Here is a 12,828-nt window from a genome sequence, read left to right as displayed (position 1 = left end):
ACACAGAACATTATTTAGGCTCAAGTTGTACTGGAGATTTTGTGTTTGACAACAGAGCTTATTCTATTAAAAAGATTGGCTAGTTCTGAGTTTTATTTCTTTACTTTCAGGAGTGTCAGCAATTTTGAAGCTAACTCACTCTGCTTTACTCACAAGCAATTTCAACTCCCTGACACTCCCCATCTTATTCTAGTTACCACTAGTGCTATCTCTACTATTGCTACCACTGATTGCTGCTACTAGTATTGCTACTACTAGCTTTACTACTTCTCCAACATTGTTATCACTTGCTCTTTCCAACCTTCTCTTTCTAAATTTCCTTATAAGCTACCTTCTAAAATCTGTGCCCATTGTCAAAATACTCACTGAAATCTCACAACAGAGACAATTTTTTTGCCTCAGAGGAAATATTCATCTGGATATTAGGCTGCCTCTAGGTTTTAGGTGGCAACTTTGCCTTTCTCTGGAAGAAAACTTCTCTTTTCTTACAGTAGAAATGGGAATAGCTTTGGTTGACACAAGTATGACTAGAATTTGAACAAACAAATTTTCAGAAGCCAAATTTGGGGCTTTGGTTTTATCACATCTTCCTACAATACTTCAGCAAACCTGTTTCAGCTTCTACCTCTTAACCATGGTTCTCCAGAGCTCTCATGCACTGATGTCAGATATTTTAAATTTTTGTGAGTTTTTTGCTTTTGTTTTATATATAAGCTGTCACAGAAATTGTCATAGCAATTAGAAATGTGATAGTCACAAATTCTGACTCATATAAATGTAGTCTAGCAAGGCATTTAGACCCAAGTAATACCTATATTTTTTTCATTACGGTTTTCTTCATAAAGAATTAAATTTACAAAAAGTGCAATGAATGATGTAGTTCAGTATAAAACAGCAGCTGTGTTTAAATCTCCATGAAACAGGGAAATATGAAAACACCCAGCAGTCACAAGAATATGAATACTCCTCTTATTATATCGGGGCAGAAATTATTAAAGATCCATGGTCTTTGGTTATGCTGAAAATTATCTTAATTCTGGTATTATTAATAAATTAAGAAGTAGAAACAAGACACTTACTGGCTATAAAAGAGAAACAATTTATTAGATTGGACATTTTTTTTTTTTTTTTTGAGACGGAGTCTCGCTCTGTCGCCCAGCCCAGGCTGGAGTGCAGTGGCGCGATCTCGGCTCACTGCAAGCTCCGCCTCCCGGGTTCCCGCCATTCTCCTGCCTCAGCCTCCCGAGTAGCTGGGACTACAGGCGCCCCCAACTGCGCCCGGCTAATTTTTTGTATTTTTAGTAGAGACGGGGTTTCACCGTGGTCTCGATCTCCTGACCTTGTGATCCGCCCGCCTCGGCATTTTTAATTCTTATTCTTGACTTCCATGAAAAATATATATTGTTTATTGATAGAAATTTAAAACAGACATGCCCTATACTTATCTAAATATTATTTGAATAAAATACTCAGTTTAAAGTAATATTTGTAATACTGGATACTTTTGAAGTGTTTTAATAAGAAGAAAAGACAGTCACAGAAGCAAAGAATAATGGCTACCATCTTTGAGGTTATACCATTCTCATAGGGACTCACAGGGTTTCAGATCCATTCATCAACTGTGAGCTGAGGAAGACAGTTACCACCTCAGCTGAAGCATCTTTCTTCAGTGTCATCAGGGTGCTATTAATCAAAAAAGAACCTTTTGAAAGAGAGCCTACAATCAACCTTGACTTAAGGGGTTTTAAGAAATGCAGACATAGTAAAGAATATTTAAAACTATATGCCTTTTTTGTTTTATTCCTCATACATTAAAAGCGAAAAGAAGCCATATTATGGAATACTTATAAAACTATTAAAAATAATGTGCTAAGTCTCTATGTTTGATATGGAAAGTTAATCATGTTATACTGTTGCATTTTTTTAAACCAATTCACATAACTGTATGTGTATTATGAGTCTATTACTGTAAAACATGGGCATGCATATGTGTGTGTGTGTGTTGTGTTAAAAAGGTTCAAAAAGGCACATTTGTGTGTCTTAATAGGGTTTATGCCTAGAGTTCAATTTTGTCATTTTATTTAGTCTTTATTGTTCTATTTTTTATATGTACAAGTTTTTTTGGAAAAAATATAATGCAAGAAAAAAGTCTATGTTTATGACAAGTTTATACTTACATCAAAATAAAAAATTATTTTGTCATTTTACTTCTCTCAAAATGTAGTCAAGAAGAATATATATATATATAGTTTCTATGCATTGCATTATGTTTAGACTCCCTTGAAAAACAGTGTTTATGAAGTGGCAGGGAAATTCTCCAAGTAGTAATGACTTTGTCTGGGTGAGAAACTGGCAAGAGTTGGAAATGGGAAAGAAAAGTACTCATTCCAAGTAAGTTATTCCAATGTCTTCCAATGTCATCACAAATGACATTGGAAGGGAATTTTAGTTCATTAAATGTTTCTGAATGTATTGTAAATGTGTGAGAACATACACAGGAATAATTTATCAGATGGATGCAAAAGTAATTGCGGTCTTTGCCATTACTTTTAATGGCAACTACTTTTAATGGCAAAAACTGCAATTACTTTTGCACCAACCAAATAGCATAAAACATACGGAAAATATTGAGAAATATTTAGTTTAATGCATAGTTAGTGCCCATATTATAATGATGATCCAATTCTACTCTACTCTCAGATAGGACAAGATTCAGAGCAAAGTCTGCACACATGGATGGTTAGAATCAGCTGTAGAGTAAATACAGAAGGTGTTGATTGAAACAGAACTTTCCCCAACAATGGCACTGAATTCTGAAAAGGGCTGCAGAAAATGACTGTGGAGATGATCCTCTTTCATTCAATATAATGCTGCAGTATTTAGCTCCTTGGCTGCATTTGATTTCTCCCTCGCTTTTTAAAGTGACATTCCCGAGTGTGACCTATGCTGTTGTGCCACTTGCTCTTTCTCCGGATGGTGACGGTACATACAGGGCAGCATGTTCATCTCTTCATTTTTGGCTTTGTCAGTATCTCTACTTGTATATTTACTTTCAGAAATGAGCACCCATTAGCATGGAGTACTGAAGGGGATGACACAGAAGGAAAAGGGGGCAGTAAGGAATCCTGATGGGAAGATAACGTATTGCTCCTCAAGCTCCTTTCCATTCTGCTCCCTCCCACTGCGGCTTCTCTTCACACCTTGATACCTCTTCAGTACTTCTTGCCAAAATCATACCATGGCTACGAACTTATCAAAAAGTCTTAGAATCATACAGTTAAAATGGCCTTTAAAATGTCAAATTCCCTGCATTGCCATTAGCATTATTTTTCCTTAAACATGAAGAGGTGTTACCCTGTAGAACTGTCATAGAGGGAAATAGCCACTGCCAAAATAAACAAAGAAACCTGAAAGCAGAGACGGATTGGAGAAGAAATGCATGCCTGTGGCTCTTCCTGCTCTTTGATATCTTGCGGGTGCTTTCCATGGCCTGAGCCCAGCTAGACATCACAAGGGTGCAAGGTGACTCAGTGCTAAGGGTCAGGCCTTTGTGGAGAGGAAGCAGGGATGGATGGAAGAAGCAGGAGAACTGGTTCATGCTTAGAGACCCAGCAAGGACAAATCCAGGGCTTGAAGACAAATCTTACTGAATTAGTTCAGTCCTGTGACTGAGCATAATATAATTACTATTCTGTGAAGAACCTGAGATATTGAAGAGGTATAAACTCTGATGGAATAAAAGGAAGAAGTCTTTTCAGGTCCTACTAGAATTTCAGGGACAGAACAAGCTCCTCCTGTCTACTAAAACGTTATATCCTTTAACCAATGTCTCCATTTCCCCTCGCCTGCCCTAGCCCCTGAAAATTGCCATTCTATTTCTCTGACTTGAAATTCCTAGTTTCCAAATGTAAGTGAAATCATTCAGTATTTGTCAAAATGTACCTGCCTAATTTAACATGATGTGCTGGAGGCAGTGGCTCACGTCTGTAATTCCAGCACTTTGGGAGGCCGAGACGGGCGGATCACAAGGTCAGCAGATCGAGACCATCCTGGCTAACACGGTGAAACCCCGTCTCTACTAAAAAATAAAAAAAATAAATAAATAAAAAATAAAAAAAACTAGCCAGGTGAGGTGGCGGGCGTCTGTAGTCCCAGCTACTCGGGAGGCTGAGGCAGGAGAATGGCGTGAACCTGGGAGGCCGAGCTTGCAGTGAGCTGAGATCTGGCCACTGCACTGCAGTCTGGGCGACAAAGCGAGACTCTGTCTCAACAAAAAAAAAACAAAAAAACAAAACAAAAAAAAAAGATCAAGACTATCCTGGCTAAAAATGTGAAACCCCGTCTCTACTAAAAATACAAAGAATTAGCCGGGTGTGGTGGCGGGCGCCTGTAATCCCAGCTACTTGGGAGGCTGAGGCAGGAGGATGGCGTGAACCCAGGAGGCAGAGGTTGCAGTGAGCCAAGATCGTGCCACTGCACTCCAGCCTGGGCGACAGAGCAACACTCCGTCTCAAAAACAACAAACAAACAAACAAACAAACATGACGTTCATCCATGTTGTCACAAATGGCAGGATTTCCTTCTTTTTAAAGGCTGAGTAGTATTCCATTGTTTATATATTTGACATTTTCTTTATTCATTCATCTATTGATGGACAATTAGGTTGATTTCATGTATTAGCTGTGGTGAATAATGTAGCAATGAAAATAGGATCTATTCTACAGCATGGTAACTCTAGTAATAGAATGGTGTTGCATATTTGAAAATTGCTAATAAAATAGATTTTAAATTTTCTCACCTCAAGATTGACAAGCATATGAGGTAATGAATATGTTAATTAGTTTGATTTAATTACTAAACAATGTATGCATATATACACATTGCACTCCATAAATATATACAGTAAAAAGAAGAAATTCAAGGGAAAATGGAAAGGTTTGTTTTACGTGTATATTTGTAAACAGCAGTGTACTAGAGGTGGCTCAAATGTTCTCCTAAGGACCAACTGTTAAATCTTCAGGAATTTTGTGAGCTCATAGTACACCCAGTTGCTATTAAAAATTAAAATTTATAAACTTACAATTAAAACGCTATGTTAAAATAATGTAATATACTTAAAACATTGCTTCACAACCATTGTAATTTTTTTTTTTTTTTTTTTTTGAGATGGAGTCTCGCACTGTCGCCCAGGCTGGAGTGCAGTGGTATAATCTCGGCTCACTGCAACCTCTGCCTCCCAGGTTCACGCCATTCTCCTGCCTCAGCCTCCCGAGTAGCTGGGACTACAGGTGCCCGCCACCACGCCCGATTAATTTATTGTATTTTTAGTAGAGACGAGGTTTCACCGTGTTAGCCAGGCTGGTCTCTATCTCCTGACCTCGTGATCCACCCGTCTCGGCCTCCCAAAGTGCTAGGATTACAGGCGTGAGCCACCGCGCCTGGTCCATTGTATTACATTTTACCATATTCTGTGCTTTTGAGTTTATGCCTATAGCATCTGTAGAGTGAAAATATTATACAAGTGTATTGTTTCTCAACTCTTTCCTCAGTGACGTCATGTTAATTGCTTGAAATTAGCTATGGTAAAAATAGTTACACCACAGCCACAGGAATTGGTAAGTGGTACAAATTAGGGTTTGATTTACTTTTCTATTTATTGTTTAAATTTAAAATGATGGATAAAATGTTAGCAATGAAGGATAGCCTGAAAAATATGTAGTGTCAGTGACAGTACATTATGCAGAGCACACAAAATGAGAAAATACTTTTCCAGTATTTGAAATTATTAATGCCTTCAGCTGAGAATTTGTGCATATCATGAGTGAACAAGTAAAGCTCCAACAAATCCAGAGCTAAAGCTGAAAGCTTTTTCAGTTTTATGAATAAAATTTGCATTAGAGGAAGAAATAGTTTAAAAACAGACTCTATATGGGATTTAGTAACAATTTATTAAAAGAACAGTTCTTTAAGTAGGATGCAACTTTTTGTTAAATCATGGTAGAATTGCAAGCATTGTATGGCTAAGAATGCAAGGATTGGCCAAAAAAAAAAAAAAAAAAAAAAATCAACAAAGGTACACCCTGAGACTCCACTGAATATACAAAATTTGCAATAAAAGTGTTTTATCATTTTGGTAAATTGTGTGCTACACTTTCTTCATATCAGTAAAATGTATAAAAACTTAATATGTAAAAGTATATTTTTTTCAGAGAGATGGTTATCAAGCAATTCCCATTGTGCTGAGTATTTTATCCTCATACTCTAATATATTTTCATTTCTTTAACCATAGGCAGTGAACATAATTTATTGTCCAAACTAGGATGATGTCTTGAGAAGGATAGTTGCAAAATCAAAAATAGGCTAAAAGATCACCTTACTCAAAATTAATCTAGTATGTTTAACATTTAATGCATACAGTTTTGTTTATACTTGTTCTGGTCAAAATGTTGCATATGGTCTTTTTGTGTGGTAATTTTTATATTGTTCTATCTCCTTTGTTGCACATAAGTTCTGACTTTGTCTTAATCATAATCATCAATTTTTGCCATAGACTTTGTGATTTTTAAATTTTAAGATGCTATTTACCCTATGTAGCTCATAAGGTTTATTTTAAATTTTTTATTTGTCTTAAACAGATCTAGAATTCATCCACTAGCTGGTATTAGGTAGAGAATCATTTCCATCCTTCCCCCATTGACCACTGCATTTTCCCTATTGATTTAGGGTACTAAATACACTGTACATTAAATTTCCAAATATTTATATGTTCCTCCCTCAGTTTTACTCAGTCCTTTTCATCTGTTTGTCTGTACTCATGCCAATACTACTCTTTTTTATTCCTGTGGAATTCTAAAATATCTTACCATGTAGCCGAGCAAATTTTTCCCTTTTCCTCTTATTTGTCACAAGTATCATTAGGAGTATAAGACATCTGGAGACAGTGTGCCAAATGGCAAGAGACAATGCAATAAGAGAGCCGCAGGCAGGGGTTTTAGACAACATTACCTGCTTTCCTAAATGGTTGATCTAGTCTCAAAACAATGTCACTGTTTTTGCGAATTTTATATCATTCCTCATAAGGTCCAGAAAGTAACTGACAATATAATTTGGCAGCGTATAGAGGTAAAATAAAAATTTTCCTTTTTAAAAAAATCAAGTCATTGATTAGCATATAAAATGTGGATTTTTATACATACCACATACGTGTGTACATACATGTGTTTATGCGTGTATATATGCATATATGGTTAACGACTCATCTATGTTTAATCATCTAAATTATATTTTGAAAGGATTTTCTACACTCTTCAATTATATTATATTATTTGTATTCCTTTTTCATTTCTTGTCTAAAATATCTCAGACACTTTTGTTGCTTGAATCCCTGAAATCTAAGATCCAGGCTTCTCTTTCTTCTCAATAGACAGCATCTTTCTAAGCCATTTCATCTACAACCCTAATTCAGTTACCAAGTACTGCTTGACGGCTCACAACTTCATAACTTTAAATGTCTTCCTCTGGGATCCAGGCTCAGTGATCCAACTATGTAGATTTTCTAAAGGCAATTCATAGTTATACATCCGCCTTCCATATATCCTGTTTCCGTGAACCATTATCTCTAGTCCTAGAGCTGGGAAATCCAGAGGCAAAAGGTAACTAGGGCACTGTCAGTTTTCATGTAAAATTCAGTACTACGTCCTAACAATTTTATATCTTTGTGTTTCACCTTGACAGTAAAACTGTAGGACAAGATATCATTATCTCACTGTAACTCTGAAAATCTCCTCCCCACCATCCTAACTTCGGTCAACTTTGCTTCCCTCCTTTAAATCCAGTGTCCGCATTGCAGCCAGAATAATCTTTGGAAACTACAAATATGACCAAATCACTCCTCTATTTCGCATTATTTTCAGAATACAACTCAAAGTTCTTATAAGACGCTGCATTATCTGGCCCTGCCTTCCTCTCTAGCTCAGTTAATATCACTGCAACCTTGGTTTTGCTAATTCCATGACTCAATATCCCCTTCCCACTCCTTGAAAATATAACATGCTTCCTCTACCTTCGGGACTTTTGCAAATACAGATCGTTTTGCCTTGAACAGCATCCCCCATGAGCTCACTTAATCTTTGTGCATATTTTAGATCTCAACTCAAAAAACATTTTGTTGGGGAAATATTCCTGAACCTAAGGACCAACTCATATCCCTCTGCCATAGGCTGTCACATCTTTCTTTATTTCTAAGTCACAGCATTTGCTGAAACATGTACTTATGTCTATTGAGCAGTTGAATAAAATCCCTCTTTTCCAGAGACTATAAATTCCAGTCTAAAGACACTATCTGTTTTCATCACTTTGACATTTTTATTGCCTGACAATTAAAATTTGATAAATATTTATACAATTATTAATAACAATGTTTTTTTGAGGTAGATTAAAAACACAATTAGTTTCATGACTAGGTACAGATAGCCCTCTAAGAAATTAGAGTTAATTAGAAAAAGAATTTGATTGTGGCCTTTTTGCTGCTTGTTTGGAGGCACGAGGCTCTGTGAAAGAAGAAACAAAGCAGTTACCTTAATATTTTCTGATACACACTCTATAGTTTATTTATATATTTTATCAGCTTGGTTTGAATATGAAAACACATTTCCTGTAATTATTACAACAAAAGTAGTTTCTATAAAAAGTAGTGTCTTCATGAAAGTTAAAGAATCAGGCTGGGCGCGGTGGCTCAAGCCTGTAATCCCAGCACTTTGGGAGGCCGAAACGGGCGGATCACGAGGTCAGGAGATCAAGACCATCCTGGCTAACACGGTGAAACCCTGTCTCTACTAAAAAAATACAAAAAAACTAGCCGGGCGAGGTGGCAGGCGCCTGTAGTCCCAGCTACTCGGGAGGCTGAGGCAGGAGAATGGCGTGAACCCGGGAGGCAGAGCTTGCAGTGAGCTGAGATCCAGCCACTGCACTCCAGCCTGGGTGACAGAGCAAGACTCTGTCTCAAAAAAAAAAAAAAAAAAAAAAAAAAGAAAGTTAAAGAATCTAGGAGAGTGAAGATCTAGAAAATATAATTGAGGCTGGGCATGATGGCCCACGCCTGTAATCTCAGCACTTTTGGAGGCCGAGGTGGGAGGATCACATGAGGTCAGGAATTTGAGACCAGCTTTGCTGACATGGTGAAACCCCGTATCTACTAAAATACAAAAATTAGCCGGACATGGTGGTGAGCACCTGCAGTCCCAGCTACTCTTCAGGCTAAGGTGGGAAAATCGCTTGAATCCAGGAGGCGGAGGTTGCAGTGAGCCGAGATTGCACCTCTGCACTCCAGCCAAACGAGACTCCATATCAAAGGAAAAGAAAAAAAGAAAATATAATTAATATAATTGAGGGGTTGAGAAAAGTTTGATTTTATCTTGTGGCGCTTAAATCGGGAAAGAAAGTCTCTAATTGTGTAGATGTTTGCCACTGTCATAACTGCAAAGTCGGAGCTTATAAATACACCTGAAATCCAACCGCATCATATGTCTATGTTGGAAAAAATAAGAGTTCGGTTCATTTCTCTCTTCCAAACCTCACATGAGTAACTCTCACTGGCAAACTTTAATTCTAAACCATACAAGAGAATTTCCTTGAGAATGGGGCTTAAGGAAAGAATGGGCGAGAGACATAATGTTGAGTTAGGCTGATGTTTTATACGAGTGAATTCACCAGAAATTCTGGAGTCAGCTCGTTAATGTGAGCAGCTGAGAGGCCCTAACAATCTGCTCAGCCAGTTGACTTTCACTTGGACAAAACTGGTGTGGCCATTGAGACACCAGAATTTCCTCAATTTTCTGTAGAAGAAAGTATCTCAAAACTTAGGGGGACAGATATACTAAGGAGGAGTGAACAGGTACACTAAGAGAGGAGGACAGGTACACGAAGAGAGGAGGACAAGTATACTAACAGAGGAAGACAGGTGTACTAAGGAGAGAAGAACAGGTATACTAAGGAGAGAAGAACAGGTGTACTAAGGAAAGGAGGACAGGTATACTAATGAGAAAAGACCAGGTATAATAATGAGACAAGGACAGGTATACTAAGTAGAGGACAGGTGTACTAATCAGAAGAGGACAGGTGCACTAACTCTTTCTTCCAGAAGGGTCCAGTGCACACGCACTTCAACAAGCCTTTGAGAAAGATGTTGGTGGGGCTGCTCTAGCATCTCACGTTGCTGGCTCTGCGGTGACCAGAAAAGGGAGCAGAAGAAGCAATCATCAAAGTGGTCTTGTTGAATTCTACATGATGAGGAGTCTTCCAAGTGACAGATGGCAAACGATGGTCCCTATCCTCGAGAGACAAAGAGGCAGTTTCTGTAGTTCCAGCAGGGCCGGAGCAGTTATCAGAATGGGTTGGTTTGACCTGCATAGATTTTTTGGGACTATGTGGCCATGTCATTCCTGTAAGTGAAATTAATGAACATCATACTAAAGTGTTATGTGATCGTCAGAAGAGTAGAAAATGCAAAAAAGTCAAGCACAAATCAAGAAAACAAACAGAACAAAAATGATGATTCTGGAGAACAGAAATATTCTTCGAATTAACACAATAGAGTCAGGATCTGTCACCTAATTTTCTGACAAGGGATAGTTTGAAATTTCAGAACACTTTGAATAAAGTGGAGTCAGGGTCCCCTTAACAAAGGAAGCTGTAAATACGAAATCTTATAACAACAGAGTCTACAATACATGATGTGCACACACACAGACACACATACTCACAATAGATCTAGTGAAGACTGGCAACCAATCAGAATAATATCATCAACAAGGGAGTAGAAATTCCTTTGCAGAACATGTCAAATGCCACCCTATTCCCTAATATATATTTTGACTTTTCTTTTTAAATAGAACCATTTTAATCTAAATTTTATCACTGTGACTTCCAGCATCGTACAGGTGTCGATAAAGGCACGGGACTTCATTTGCAACTTTTCGGGAGATAAATTCACTCCCACCAATCATTCTATTTCTCCAAGGATAGTTTTGTTATGAAGGTAATTATTTATATGAATTTTCTTTTAATTTAGCACTATGAATGATTCAAAAATTATGATAATGCCACACAGCTGTGACATATACATTAAAATCATATTTTACACAATACATATCAGAAGGTTTCCCTTCCAGGACTGCAGCATGGAAAGTTCTGCACACCTAATCCCCAGCAAAACTGGCAAACATGATGAAAAAATATGTATTTTTAAAATGACAAATTTCCATAGAGTTAATAAAACCAAAGTTACACTTCTAGGATATGTATTTGAAATTTTTAACTTAAGTAATTCGATTGTATTGCTATATTCCATAGATAACTGTATCATGTGAAATGTGATTAAATTTGTTTTTTAATTTCTAATATTATTAGTATTATTTTGGTGAGCCTTTTATATATTCATTTTTTAATCCGTTTTTCTGAAAAACATGGATTTGAAATTTTTTTCCTAATGCTTGCCTGTTGCCATCTATCCCACCAACACTAACTGGGTCACAAGTGAATTTCGCAAAAATCATTTGGGGTCATTTATCATGGTTTTGCATCAGCCATCTGAGCTGAGCTACCACCTTTAGTTTTGTAAACTAAAACTGTATGTCCATGACACATGTTCTGTAAAGGAAATATTTAACAAGCAGAAGGATCCATGTTGGGTTTATTTTAATAAGCAAACAGGACCCTATTTGCTTATTAGAATAAACCCATGAGTTCAGCAGCTTTGCAGGATACAAAAGCAGCATAAGAAAATCAATTATGTTTCTATATATTGGCCATGAACATGTAGAAAATGGAATTAAAATGCATTACCATTTACAATTAGCAAACAAGGAGCACTTAGAAATAAATCTGACAATACATTGTTGTATCGTTCCTGATGTTAGGTGAAAGCACTCAGTCTCTCACCATGAATTATATTATTAACTGTAGACCTTTTTTTTGGCAGGCATTAGTTATCAAGCTAAGAAATACTCCTGTTTTCTGGTTTGGTTTTTTTGCTTGTTTTGTTTTGTTTTGTTTATTTATTTTTTGAGACAAAGTCTTGCTCTGTCGCCTAGGCTGGAGTGCAGTGGTGCAATCTCAGCTCTCTGCAACTTCTGACTCCTGGGTTCGAGTGAGTCTCCTGTCTCAGCCTCCCGAGTAGCTGGGATTACAGGCAGGCACCACCATGCCCAGCTAATTTTTATATTTTTAGTAGAGACAGGGTTTCACCATGTTGGCCAGGCTGGTCTTGAACTCATGACCTCAGGTGATCCACCTGCCTTGGCCTCACAAAGTGCTGGGATTACAGGTGTGGGCCACCACACCCAGCCTGTTTTCTGTCCTTTAATGGGGTGGTCAGTCAGTTGTGGCCAGGGAGGGGACACAAGAGAGGCATGGAATACACACACACACACACACACACACAAGCTTAGTATACTCTTAGGTCCTAGAGAGACAGAGAGGGAGTTGCATAGTAGAGAGCATTAAGTGGAGACAGCTCAACAGAGAAGACAAAGGGCAGAGAGAAAGAATGAGGCCTGGAGGTCAAGTGCCTTTATTGGGGTCAGTGTGCCTGGTCAGAGTAGTCATAGTCTGTGAAGAGGATTAAGCAACCAACAAGAAACATGAAGTTTTAAAATTCACAGTGTAACTCCTCTATTCCTATTTTTCTCAGAGTCTTTTCATACATGGGAGTTTGAATTTTTCAAATGTGGTTTGTTTTTTTTTTTTTTTTTGCATCAATTGATCTGATCATGCAATTTTCCTTCTTTTTGGCCTTTTCAGATGATGGAACACATTGATTTCTTGTCAAA

The sequence above is a fragment of the Macaca fascicularis genome, chromosome 18 (assembly GCF_037993035.2).
Source record: "Macaca fascicularis isolate 582-1 chromosome 18, T2T-MFA8v1.1".
Taxonomy (NCBI): Eukaryota; Metazoa; Chordata; class Mammalia; order Primates; family Cercopithecidae; genus Macaca; species Macaca fascicularis.
This window is presented reverse-complemented; position numbering follows the sequence as displayed.